This window comes from Echinops telfairi, unplaced genomic scaffold (assembly GCF_000313985.2).
Source record: "Echinops telfairi isolate 266 unplaced genomic scaffold, ASM31398v2 ScPeMD7_3533;HRSCAF=4204_0, whole genome shotgun sequence".
Taxonomy (NCBI): domain Eukaryota; kingdom Metazoa; phylum Chordata; class Mammalia; order Afrosoricida; family Tenrecidae; genus Echinops; species Echinops telfairi.
In genome coordinates this window covers 65,517,029-65,531,478 of record NW_022107431.1, presented here as the reverse complement: position 1 = coordinate 65,531,478, position 14,450 = coordinate 65,517,029, and the positions used below count along the sequence as shown (strand labels likewise).

At 39.0% G+C, this 14,450-nt stretch overlaps 1 long non-coding RNA gene across 1 annotated transcript in view; it reads right to left on the bottom strand.

The window, feature by feature from the left end:
* Positions 1-7,853: 7,853 nt before the first annotated feature.
* Positions 7,854-14,450, bottom strand: part of LOC123522174 — an 8,896-nt gene continuing 2,299 nt past the window's right edge. The window contains exons 2-3 of the long non-coding RNA XR_006680460.1: positions 8,920-9,018; positions 7,854-8,012 (exon numbers count right to left, since the gene is read on the bottom strand). This is a non-coding gene — a long non-coding RNA (uncharacterized LOC123522174). The remainder of the gene's footprint in view (positions 8,013-8,919; positions 9,019-14,450) is intronic.

Here is a 14,450-nt window from a genome sequence, read left to right as displayed (position 1 = left end):
TTGAGAAGCACCGGTCTAAGTGATCCTATAGTTTCCATATATACTCAAGTATAAGCAGAGTTTTTCAGCACATTTTTATGCCGTTCTTGTGGTAAAATTGGGTGCCTTGGCTGATATTCGGGTCGGCTTATACTAGAGTATATAGGGTGTCTTGAAAAGAGCTGTGAATATTTGGTGAGATAGTATTTCTAATGTAGTTACTTTCTTAATCATTAGTGTAGACATACCTGGAAACCATAAATATGCCAGGTGTTTTTTTGTTTGTTTCTTTGTGTTTTTAAGACCTAAGACAGAAAGTAAATTTGCAAACCTGTAAAAATTTCAACCAAAAGAAATTTCTTTATTTGCATTTGAGTGGATTAGCTTCTCCAAACTGGTGATAAAAGAACTTTAAGAAACAAAAATCTAAGTGGTTAAGAAAGGGATAATTGCTTATGTGAAGAGAGCTGAGCGCCTTAGGATTCAAAGCGTGTCTGGTTAACCAGCTAGGGGCTTGGTAGAAATTCAGGATCTACAGCCCACCCAGACAACTTGAGTGAGAATTTTCATGGCCACAAGACCTCAGGTGTTTTTATACACTTTAAGTCGAAGAAGTCACTTTGTAGATGGATTTATTTCTTAAACCCACAAAAAATTATTTTCTCTTTTCTAATCATAGAATCTCACAGAAATGCAGATGAATAATGAGGAAAGCCTAAAGAGAATCAAACATTTGTTTAGCAATAATTCTTACGCTTTCTTTTAATCTCTCTTCTAACAACATCAATAACAACAAAACTGTTCCCATTTTTATATCTCTGTATTTGGTTTGTGTTTTCTGAAGAAGCTAGAAACACTTATCTCCTTAGGTTGAGGGACACATTCAGACTCATCGAGGGTAAATACTTAACTGGGATTATTGTTCTGTAAAATACCTTTTCCTGTTAAAAAATTTTTTTAAGCAAAACAAAAAGGGGAACTTCTGATAGATACTAATCTTTTCATTGTGAAGAGGGGGCAAAGCAGAGTAATTGGAAAGACTCACTAAAGTACTCAGTTAAACATTCACTTAGGATATTGGCATTAGAAATGATAGGTAACAAATATAAAAGGTTTACAAATACTTAGGAACTAGTCTTTTCCCTAAGTCCCATGGGAAAGGGAAAAGCCCTCTCCAACAGTGACGTTCTTGGAATGGATAACATGAGTTCTTAAGATTTGAAAGGTAACAATAAGAATGTGTTATAAGAAACATACATCATAATATATGTCAAAAAATAGAAACTTGTTGATGAAATTTTTCTCAACAAAACAGGACTTCAAAGTTCAGAGAGAATATTGTAACATCAGATGTGAATAGTGGAAATTCTTTCAAGAATATATGCCTATTTTAACTTATTGATAACATAACTCAGTTTCTGAAGCTCTTCTCTCTTGATTACTTTTCTTTTTAATCAAATGAATGAAAATATTATCAGGGTCAAAATTCCATAAAAGGAGTAAGAATTTCTCATTATTCTTCCCATAATGTCTTGCTCCATTCTATTACCTTTCTCAGATGTATTATTGTTGCTTTCATTTCAGTTTTTTCCTCCTTCCAACAGAAATAAGATAATATTTAATAGAATCATAAATATGACATAGCTAAAGTTGTAGGATTTAGTCCAAACCACTGTAATAAATGATAACAGAGGGCCATAGCTGACCTCATCTGGCTTCCCTATTGCCATGAGTCAGGGGTCAGAGAAGCCCCCATGGTCCATCCTTCCTTACATATTCTGACATCAGTTCTACCTCCCACACCACTCTACATCTAAAGTTGGTTCAATACTTCATTGCAATGACTATACAGAACTTACAAACAATACTCCCAATTAAGGAGATAAATTAGGGAAGTTAATAGGTCAGGATCAGCAAGCAGTAAAGGAAATGACACAAATCTTACACAAAATCTTCCAGGTAACAGAAAGCAATGAAATATGTGATATAAGAGCAGCCTGAGGTTTATATCAAGACCTGAAAAGAAGTATCTAGTAAGTCAATTTCTCCCATACACATGGATGCAAAATATACACAAGTCAAATCCAGTGGTATATAAAAAGGTCACAACATGATAATTAAATTTAATTTTCTCCATAACTTCAAAGGTGGTTTAATATCTAGAGTATACTAATAAAGTTAGACAAACTTGGAGGAAAATCATATGATTAGCTCAACAATTCCAGAGGAGTTTTTAAAAAGTCAACATCCAGACAGTGAAAGCCCCAAATCCATATGTAGAGCCCCTTGAGCTCCCTCTGACCAAACACCAAGGATGTGAATAGTCTTGCCTTCATAAAGAATTGATTAAAAAGTGAATTACCTCCACTGTCTTGACCAGTCTAGGGCGGAGCAATCTCTCTCAGGGGCTTACCTGGGTATATCCCTCATAGATATCACCTTAGGAGATCACACCATCATAAGCCATGCCCTGATTGCTTCGGGGAAGCCCCTGGACTAGCACTGTAAGTTCCTCTATCTCACATAATGCACATATCCCAATCATGGTCCCTGAATCTGCTCTGGGAGTTGCACGGGTAAATATGTTATATTAATCTGCCACCAGTCATGCTTAAGTGACATTCTTCTCCGACCTCCCATGGAGTTTTAAACCAATGTTTCCAGAAAATACTTGGGCATCATTATGACCTGATGCTACTGGTCTCCCTCATCCAGATGATATGTCACTATAGTTATCTTGTCCTTGTCACATTTAAGACTTAATACATGTTCTCATTGTTAAAAAAAATGAACTCAACATCCATTCATGTTGGAAGCAAATATTAATTAGAAGTACAGGGGAAATTTATCAATCTCATAAAAGATATCTGCAACAAACATTGTACTCTATGGTCACATAAAAAAGATCCCTGCCTTTGTGTAAGGCTGGGTTGTCTAGAGTTTCTTTTTAATGTATTTTTTTTCCCATATACATACCCTCCTGTATGTATAAGAAAGACCTTTATATTAAGAGGAAGTTTTATATCAAGAAGGTACTATATATATTCAAGTGTAAGTCAACCCAAATATCAGCCGAGGCACCGAATTTTACCATGAAAATCGCATTAAAAATATGCTGAAAAACTCGGCTTATACACGAGTATATACGGTATCCCAACCTAGTCCAACTCAAGCCATGGATCTGATGCTAGGGGTCTTCATCAGACTCACATAACTTCCCAGTCAATGACGCAGAAAAGTGAAGCTGGAAGCAGGGAGGTCACAGACCAGTGGGTATAGAGTCACATGGATACAAGTGGGTGGAGACATAGCATGGCACTGCCAGCTCTCCTGGTAAGTGGCCCATATGGGGTGGCCCCTGGAGGCAGACACAGAGTCCCAACAAGGATAAAGGCAAAGGCAGCAGAGAGGTTCATATCAAGGAAAGAGCAGGCAGGCTCCGAGTTTGTGTGTAAGTTGTCAGGCTGATGGTAAACTTACATAGCTACATAGTATGATATACCCTAGATCAGTAGGTCAAATCATAGCCATCTGGCTGCAGTGTGTCAGGTAAGATCGGAGACTTCTAGTGACTGCCAGGATCAGCAGGCAATGCGACAGGTTACTGGCTCAATCCAAAGAACTGGAAAGTCAATCAGATGATGAGCCAAATCACAGGCTCCACTGTACCACAAGGTGCACAGACAAGACCAGCAAACGTTCAGGATACAGTCATTGATTTCTGCAGCCAGCAGCCCAGTTTCTCCCTGGTCTCAGTCTCTCGGCTATGTGGTCCCTTGACCTTTCCTCCATGAGGTAGAAAGTCAGCCTGCCTATCACTCTTTCCCACAGTTGCTTAGGCTTGGGACAGATGTGGAGAATTTACTCCATCGTCTCGGTGCTGCTCCTCTGAGTCTCTGTGCCAGAGTCGCTAATGCATCTGGACTTGGTGGTCTCCACCACTTTACACAGAGATCTTGGGTGTGTTCTTCCAAAACGGTCCTGGAGCTTTTTCTCTTATTGAAAGGTCACACACCCAAAAAGGCATCATCAGGATGTGACCTGATTGATAAGTTGGACTCCACTCCTCCACTTGAACACAGATACAACTTTATACAAAATCTAACTGCCCAAACTTCAAGTAGGAATAAGACAGATGCCCACTCTTAAGCCTATACAATATTGTACTGGGTATTTAGCCAGGGTAATAATGGGTCGAGAAAAAGAATGGAAAACTACATGGTTTGGGACGGAAAATATGTTGTTGTAGTTGGTTAGTTAGTTGCTGTCCAGTCAATTCTGACTCATAGCAATCATATGTACAACAGAAGGATACACTGCCTGGTCCTACATCATCATCCCCATTGTTGTCACCTTTAAGCCCATCATTGTAGTCACTGTTTCAATCCATCTTGTAGAGGGCAGCTCTCCCTCTTTTTCACTGCCCCTATACACTCTCCTGATATCATTAACAAAGCACATGAGAGTAAGTCTTGCCATCCTTACCTCCAAAAAGCATTCTGGCTGTACTTCTTCCAAGGCAGAATTGTTTGTTCTCTTGACCGCCCATGGTATTTTCAACACTCTTCTCCAGCACCATTATTCAAATACATCAATTTTTCTTTGGTCTTCCCTATTGAATGTTCAGCATCCACGTACATATCAGGTGACTGAATATACCACGACTTGGGCCAGGCACTCCTTAGTCCTCAACATGATATATTTGCTTTTCAGCACTTCAAAGAAGTCTTGTGTTGCAGAGTAACCCAAAGCAATGCATCATTTGATCTTCCATGAGCATTGACTGTGGAAAGGAAAACATAAACACCTTTGATATATAAAGAAGGTTTTAATAGGTACATAAAAATGCAAAAGAGTACAGCACTAAACTGCTGTAATTAATAACAATTTTGAAGAGCCAAGGTCAATATATACAAAGATTGAAATTAAACAGCACAGCAGTGGTGAAGTATTTAATGTTACATGTTACTCTTTATTTAATATTTAATGTTAATTATTTAATATTTAATGTTACTCTTCTAGCCAAAGTCACTGTAATTTCCCCAAAAGCCACCGTTTCCTCCATGTGTCTGGGTAGGAAAGTGGGAGAAGACACAAATAGAAATCACCCGTATTAATTGTTAACAGGATTCATTGGACTGCCATCCTACAAGGTAGGAAATCAACCTTCTGAGAAGAGTGGTGGTGGTGACACAGGAGGTTTTGTGGCGGGCGGGGGGTAGGTAGGATTTTAGTACCAGGAAAAGCCTGGATTGGAGTTAGTCATGTGGCCCCTGAGAAACCTGTGTAATGAACCTCCTTGATCTAAATAAAAATCAGCTATGACATCAGAGGAGCAGCAGCAGAACCATGAATTGGAGAATGGGACACAGTGCCTTTCCAGACCATTGAGCAAGCAAAGCTGAATGCTTTCCAGTAGAAGGCTGGATTATGGAGTGGGGAGCCTCTGGACCCCAAATTGGTGGAGCTGGGCTTGGTAACACCTTGAGAAGTAGTTGAGCACCTTCTGGCTGTAGCTTACTGTGTTAGTCTGGGTGGATTAGAGAAACAAATTCATAGACACTTATTTGTGTATAAGAAAGAGTTTTGTATCAAAGAGTAATTGTATATTAAGAAAGCATCCCAGCTCAGTCCAGTTCAAGTCCGTAAGTCCAATATTAGCCCATATATTCGATACCACTCTAAAATCACCTTTTCAGACTCACGCAACACATGCAATGACACCAAAAGCAGGAAGATCACCGGCCAGTGGGTGGAAAGTCTTGTGGATCCAGTGGCAGTTGAAGCATCTCAGCACTGGCAGGGGTCTCCATGTGGCTCCTTCAGCTCCAGGGCTCTACTGTAACTCCATGTGTCTTCTCAACAAGAACATGTCACAGGGATTGTGTGTGTCCCACCTCCAGGGAGTTATTTATCTCCTCAGTGCCTCCAAATAAGGTCATCAAGCTGCGACCTGATTGACAGGCTAAACTCCACCCCTTCACTCTTAAGTCTCAAACTGACAACAGATATGTAACTACCACAGACAGTGACAGTTAAATAATCTCCTGTCAATGTACAAAGGGGTAGAGTCTAGACTGTCAATCAGACCATAGCCAATGAGGCCTCCATGTAGGCATGGTCTTCTCCTGAGGATTCTGGGAACTTCTGTACTCCTCCCTGGAGGCAGGAGACTCTCTCTGCTTTGTTTTCTGCTGACAAACCACAGGAAGCTATGCTGATTGCAGCCAGAACCCTGGATCTGGAGAAGCCACGTGGAGATGCACACTTGTGCTCAAAGGCTTCCACCACCACTGGATCCACAAGACTTTCCACCCAATGGTCTGTGATCTTGCATTCAGCATCATTGCATGACTGCATGAGTCTAAAGAGTAATTTATGGACTAGTATCAATATATGGGCTAATATCATCCTTAGGTACTTGAACTGGACTGGGCTGAGACATTGTCTTAATGTAAATTGCTCTTTGATATAAAGGCCTCTCTTATACATTTGAGTGTCTCTGGATTTGTTTCTCTAGTCTACCTGGACTAACATATTTACTGGAATGGGGTACCTCTTGGCACTTACTTCAGGGAGCTTGAACTAAATGCCTTTGACTTAAGGATTACAGTGGAATGGCATGCGTTTGGGGCATTTATTAGTAGCCTTGAAAGAACTTTGTAATATGTCCTGAATGAACAACTGTACCCTGACTATTTCTCACCTTCATTACAACCTGTTAACTTCCTTCATAAACCTTTTAATCCTGAATATTGTCTCTGAGTTCTGTGTGGCTATTGCAATGAATTGTTGAATTTAGATTTGAAAAGCAGACAGTGTGGTTGGAGATAGAACCAATAGGAAAACGATAACACGAAGAGACCAAAAAAAGACATTAAAAACTATAAACAAAAAATCTGGAAAATAATATTAAAATAAAGAAGATTTAAATATATAAAAGCATATCTATCTTGTATCTCTAGCTTAGAAAATGCAGTACAATAAAGATGATGCACCCCCAAACCAAACCCACCATGGTTGAGTCAATTATGATTCAAACTGACCTTGTAAGACAGAGTAGAACTTCCTCATGGGGCTTTCTTGGTTATAAATCTTTTCAGAAGCAAACTGCGATCTTTCTCCCTCAGAGCAATTGGTAGATTTCAACCATTGACCTTTTGATTAGCAGCCACATGCTTTAACCATTGTGCTACCAAGGTTCCTTGTAAACTTTCCCCAAATTGATATACAGATCCATTAAAATCAAAATCCCAAATGGCAGTTTTGGAGAAAGTGAACTAGTTGTTAATTATTATTATTGTTATTATTATTAACTAGAAAGCAAAAGGTCAAAACATCCAAGACAATCTTGAAGAACAAACTTTGAAAAAAAGTTACCGTTAGCTATAATAAATTAATATAGGCGGATATTTAGCCTCTCGATTTATGATAAAAGTAATACTATAATACAGTGGGAAATGATATTTTCAGTGAATAGTACTGCATCAACTGGAAATCCATATTCGTAACAGTGAATCTTGACTAGTTTACATCATACATATAAAACTCACTTCTATGTGGATTTTTTACTTTTCCACCAAGCACTTACACAGAAAAGTAGGCTTGCTTACTCACAGAGCTAAAGCCATGAGTGTTTGGACTGAGGCTTATGGGTCAGTGGAGGGCCCTTTTGCATTTGTCAGCATGGGCAGAGGACAAGGATACCATGGCTGAGAGGTCAACGATTAAAGAGAGGTGTGCCTGAGGGCAGGGCTAAGACCAAAGAATGATATCCTGAGTGTTTCTGATCTTGAATTGTAGTCTATTACTTTCCCAAGTAAAATCCATAATTGTTGAGTATTGGAGCACCAGTGGGGCAGTGGTTACCTTTTCGATGGAGACCCACATGGTGTGCAGGGTGAAACCACTTTTTCTAACCTCAGGATGACAGTCACAACATGTGCAACAGCAGCGGGATTCTTGAAGAAGAGACTGCTTTAGTCGGCTGATGCGTAGTAGGGACTCAGTGAAGAGTTATCAAGTGCATGGATCTGCTTGAGTTAATATTATTTTAAAATAGAAACATTAAATCACGCTTACTAAAATACAATTAATTTAAACATGTAGTAATTTCTGCTAAGAAAATATTTCCAACTTGTGTGTTAAAAATAAATATCAGGGTCTTACTGTGGCCAGTCATCTCATATTCAGTACCTTCTTTAATCCTGACAAAGCCCCTAAATGACAGATATTAATGTCCAAACTTTACAGATAAGGAAACGGGTTTAAAATCAAAACCAAAAAAACTCACTGCCATTGAGTCCACTTAGACTCAGGGACCCCATAGGACAGCGTAGAACTGCCCCGTTGTATTACCAAGGCTATACATCTTTATGGGAGCAGACAGCCTCACCTTTCTCCCATGCAGCATTAGGTGAGTTTAAACTGCTGTACTTGTAGTTATCAACCCATCACATGATTCACTGTGCCACCAGGGTTCCTCACTGAGGATTAGGGAGTTATAAAACATACCCAAGTCAGTTACTAAATGGTAGAAATGGAATTTAAATTCAAACAATCACTCTCCCAAGCTTAGCCTTTAAATTTTTGATTTTTAAAAACTGGATTTAATTTACTATATGTAGTTTTTGAAAGCCAGTTGGGGGGGGGGGGGGTGCAGCAGACAGACTCCTGCTTCCTAAAAGAAGATACGAGATGTAATGAAAATGCTTGTAGTGGCACATATTTTAGCCAAGATGGTGGTTTTTAATAAAACTGGGAAAGGGTGGGCTGCTTTCCCACAGAAATTGTGGAAACACAGATGCTGTCCAACCTTAGAAATGTAAAACGGCTCATGTTTTTGATCTCTGGACCAAAGGGAAAACTACAAATTCCACTGTTTGGAACATTTAACAGAAGAGATTTAAAGGAAGCCATTATTATAATCATGGTACCCACCAGCTCTCTGAGAATCCAAGCTCTGTCAACATTTCCTTTATAAATCCACTTTCAGGACTTTCTAACTCATCCAGGATTGTTCAACCAGGGCTTAAAAATCTGAAATGTAAGATGTTAAATTGTGAGTGATGTTATTCCAAGAATTAAGGAGGGAAATGAATATCATGTGATACAAGCACAATAGCAAAATGCTTGGCTAAGGCAGCACTGTAACAGGTATTAATGGTCTCTTACTTTGTTTTGATTGCTTTGGAGAAAGGTTTACAAAAGAGGGAGTGGAAGGGAAGCTGACTTGAAATGGAGATCTGTCTTGTCAACTAACCATAAGTAAAAATTTTAAGTTTAGTATGTAATATACAGCTTGATAAACTCTAGAAACCTAGATGCCTCCACTTTCTAAATCTGCACAAAGGCTTGGAAATCTCATAAAGAGAGATTAGTTTTAAGAACCCTGGCACTTTGTTTTTAGTCTAAACCATAAAAAGCTGAAAGAACAGAATTTCTAATCCTGCCCAGTACATTCCAGCTAAATGGAAGCAAGAAGACACGGAATAAAAAGAGTTATTCAGTCATTTCAAAGCTTCAACAAATAATTGAGTGAAATTCCTTTCTCGATAAAGGTGAAAGTCGAAAGACTCTAGTCTGAAACATTCTTCTCCTATCTCTATCCTCTATTTATTAACTTTGCCTGTTTGTTTGTTTGTTTTCCACTTTCTTTATTGAGCTAAATGGTCTTAATGTGAAAAGAAAAGGTTAAAAAAAGATAAATATAGTAAATCTTTCCTTATGAAGGCAAGTGTAATACATTAATTAGAGTTTGTAAGTTCACACCAAATGTCTTAATGAGAAGAGAAAATTGCATCTATGCCATCCATGATGGCCAGTCCACACAGTCACACAATATGGAAAAGATAAAGACAGATTCATTTGGGCCTTCATTAACGCTGGGAAATAACACAATGAATTGACAAGGGACACACCATTTCCTTGGAACCAGAGATATGTCTCCTTAGCTGGCTTCTTATACTAATCGATAGATTTATTAGATCGAAATAAGGATAAAATCTACATGCAGTCCCAGCTTTAAACTCCTTTGGACTCCTAAATATTGAAAAAAAAAAAAGGAGGTTTATCATGAGAGTGAAAAATAATTTAGATTTATTTTCAAGAGTTGTGAGACTAGTTGACCCAAGCCAGAATTGCTGGCTTGAGGTTTATTTAACACAGTAGATGTATTCATCAAACATTCACTAAATGAGTGAAGCCTTATAGCAAAGATACATTCTAAATAAACAATATCTAAGGGAGGCCTTGAAACTGTAAAAAGTATGGTTCTTCCCATTATTATGCTTTCCATTTTAGCAATCACATTATTTTCTTTTGCACATTTTTGGACAGCATGTAAAGTTCAAGATTAGATTTTTAAATTATATTAAAGTTATTCGTGTACCAGCATGCTCTACATATGGCTGGTTTCATCCTATCAGGAGGAACTCTGCTAAAATTCTGAAATTAGAACGTTTATTGTAAGTAAAAAGCCAAAATTTCAGACACTCAACCAAGGTTGATCCAAACTTCTTGGGTTGGAAATATCACAAAAGCAGACTTTTCCAGGAAATGGTCTGCGTTTCCTGTTTTGAGCTAAGCTGGAAACCCAACAGGGACAATACTTCTCATGGCATGTCATTGCTCCTACTTTTGGTCTGAAAACACCAAACAGAGACTAACAGTGTGACAAATCAAAAGAATAAAAAAGTTGAGTGGTGAGGTGTTCTGGGCTAAGAAAGGGATCGTTAATGGGAACAGATTTCCTAACTTGACCACCAGTTAACCATAGCTTGGACACCCAGGGTGCTGAGTCATTAGCCCTTGCTCCAAAATAACACTACCACATCTTGGACTGGATCGTTATGGGAGCATATTGTCAAGAATGTTCTCAGGCCGATGGGTGGAGAAGAGTAAAGAGAAACACATCTTCAATAGATAAAGTGGTACTCATGCAAATTCTTTCAAACAAAATAATCTGGAAATGAATTAGCACAAGCAACTTGCTAGACAGTCGGATAATGGTATTTACCACATCCATTTAGAAATCTTAGAGAAAAATCACAGTTCCCATCCACACGGTTGATAGCAGCTCTTCCCAGGAAGGGAGCATGTGGAAGAAACACACACACTGAATTTTCAAAAGAAAAGTCCCAAAACTTTCTATGGATTGTGAATATGGAGTATTATTTTGTTCATTTTCCATAGTGCTCTTTAAGGTCTTGGATCCTCATTTAATTGCTTAAAATCTGTTAAGAATCTTGATGCTTCTTTATAACCTAACTGATAAACTCAAAGCACTGATAATTGAGCAGTTAGCCAATATGTATGTAGGATCTGTATAACATTAGTTGTACATGCTCAACTAAGAAATGAGCCCCACTGGCATTGTGAGGTAAGTGGACAACTAGCTGCAAGGTGAGTGGTTCAAACCACCAATCATTCTATGAGAGAGAGATGAGGCTGTCTGCACCCTGGAAGATTTACAAAACCTCAGAAACTCTTTGCAGGGTCACTGACGTCAGAATCAACTGGAGGAAGGGTCATTTAACAGTGCAATCTGTAAGTGTCCTACTGAGATAATGGAAATACCCTATTTTATAACCTGGAACTATCACTTGGCATCTTACAAATAGTCCCAAAGAAACAGCTCAAGGGTTTTGGATTTTCAGCCAAGATGGGAGAGCCTTAATATTGATCTTAGCTTATAAAGAAAACTTGTGAGCCTCTGCAAAGAGCGAAAACTGAGAGTGCAATCAAAGAGCAGGGCAGAGACACAGGGCGAGGTGTTGCATTCTATCATTCTCCCTGCAGAAGTCTGGCCGGGCCAGAGCAAGCCCAGCAGACTGGTGGCCAGGCCGGGGTTCTGAGACAGCGGGCTTGGTGGTGCCCACACTCCACCCCCAGAACCAGCTTTAGAGCAACTTTTCTACCAAGATCAGAGTTTGAAGCCAAGGAAGACAAGAGTCAGTAAATTATAGAACAGAGAGTAACGCTAAAACCAGAGGCAGAAAAATAATCAAAGGGCCTACACCTTTGAAGAGAATGGCGAAAATACCGACTTCTGGCAAGGGGCTTAAATGAAGACCTTCCCAATATGTGGCATCAAAATCCATCATGGGTTGTGTTGTTTTGATTTCTGTCTCTTTTTTGTTCTTTTGTTTTGTGTTTTGCAATCTTTGGTTTACCACCGTGTCTGCCTCTTTCCTTTGTCTACACCCTTGATGCATTTTTATATTTCTGTTACTTATGTAGCCCCAGGAGTTTGTACTCCAGGTCTGAGTCATACTTCACACGGAAGCCAAGTAGGCAAATGCATGTATAAAACTCCCAACTTGTGGCCATTGATTCACTGCTGACTCACAGTGACCCCCTGTGTGTAGGCCATTGTCAGACTGTAAAATGGCCATGAGGTTCGTGGTGTGATCACAGCCAGTGGATGGTAAATCTTGAAATAGCCTTGCCAGCCTTTCCTCTAGAAGGCAGACTCTGTATGTTGGTTTATTAAGCTTGGGCTCCATGACAAAAAGGATGTTTAACTTCTTGAAGAAAGCCTGCCTCACTAAGGTAATCATGGCAGAGGAAATTCAGACTACATAGAAGCAAAATAAATGCATAGAGTGGGTGTCTTAATTAAAAAACAAGACAATAAAATCTTTATATTGAGTTATTTGTAGAAGGTAAAGATGACCAGGTTTTAGTCATTTCTTATTTTCGAACATCTAAAAGTGTTTTTGCTATTGTTGTTAGTTGCTCTCAAGTCAGTGCTTATCCACAATGGAATAAAACACTGCCCAGTCCTCTGCCCCCTTCACATTCATTCCTGTGCTTGAGCCCGTTGTGCCAGCCACTGCGTTAGTCCGTCTCTTTAAGGGACTTTCTCTAAGCATAGTGCCTGGCAACGGTAGACATTCTATAAATATTCATGGCACTGAACTGAACGTTGTCGCATCACATCACATCGTTGGTCCCCTTTCATCTGGTTAATAGCTGCTCTAACCTCAACTGAGCCATCACTTCCACAGAAAGACCCTTCCGTATCACCTCGATCTCAACTCAAGCATCTCGAATGGTCACATTATCTATTCCACTTCAAGGCATGTATCAAAGCTACACTTTTATTCTTTAATAGACGCAACACAAAAAGTAATAATTTTCCAAAGAGCAAGAACTTTGTCTATTAGTTTTGTAATCACTCAATACATGTGGCTGGTACTCAGTCAATACTGTTAAGGTAGTGAAACAAGCACCCATATCCTGCATGGTTTCCTAACATTCTAATAATATTCTCAAGATATCAGGTAGCATGACAAATCATCCAGCACACAGTCACACAATAGTCCAAGTGGAGAAAGCAAGTTTGTGATGTAGACCATCCCGTTGGAAAGAACTTTTAATAAGTAAACAGAAGGATGCAAATAGCATCTGCTAGGTCTGAAGATGATTTATGTCCTGGAGTCTACACCAGAGAGAGATTGCTGAAGAATCATTTACCCTTCAATAAGCATCTTGGCTTCTTTATGCACAGTCCGTTAAGTTTAAATATTAACAATAAAAAACTATCAAATATCAACAGTTTCATATGGTTCAATATTTTAGTCACAAACAATTTTTCTATGACATTGTTGTCTCTATCTGAGGGATAAGAAAATGCTCAGGTATAAAATAACAAAATTTGAAGAATTTCTAAGTAGTGAATAAAGAGGTTGTTTTCTAGTCCACACACATACACACAAAAAAATACAAGTTGAACCTTAGTTGTAACATTAATCTCATACCAGATTACTTTTACAAACCAATATTTCTAATTATCCCAATTAATAACTTAATAAATAACATTCCAAAAGAATGGCTAGAACAAAAACAACAACAAAGTGTCCAAGAGCACTGTTTGCTCCATCAATGTGAAAATAATTTAGGAAGCAACTGCTCCATGTCAGGAAACAGCATGAGCACAGACAATGTCAACAGTGGAAGACTCCTTACACCCTATATCACAACTCAGCCTTCCATCCATTCTCCAGTAGAAATTTGGTTTCAGGCTTCATTATATGCTAGATGTCCTTTTTTCCCAGATAGGGTGTGTTAGTCTGGTTTGACTACAGAAACAAATCCAGAGACACTCATAGTGTATAAAAAAGAGTTTTTTATAAAAAGAGCAATTGTCTATTAAGAAAGCACTCCAGCCCAGTGCAGAAAAGCCCGTAAGTCCAATATTAGCCCATATGTTCGATACTAGTCCATAAATTCCTTTTCAGACTCACACAACACATGCAATAATGCCGAATGCAGGAAAATCACAGGCCAGTGGGTGCAAAGTCTTGCGGGTACAATGGCTGTGGAAGCATCTCAGCACTGGCATGGGGCTCCATGGGGCTCCTTCACCTACTAGGTCCTGGCTCCATCAGTGTAGCTCCATGTGGATTGTCAACAGGAATGTCTCACAGGGAGAGAGTATATATGACCTCCAATGAACTATTTATCTC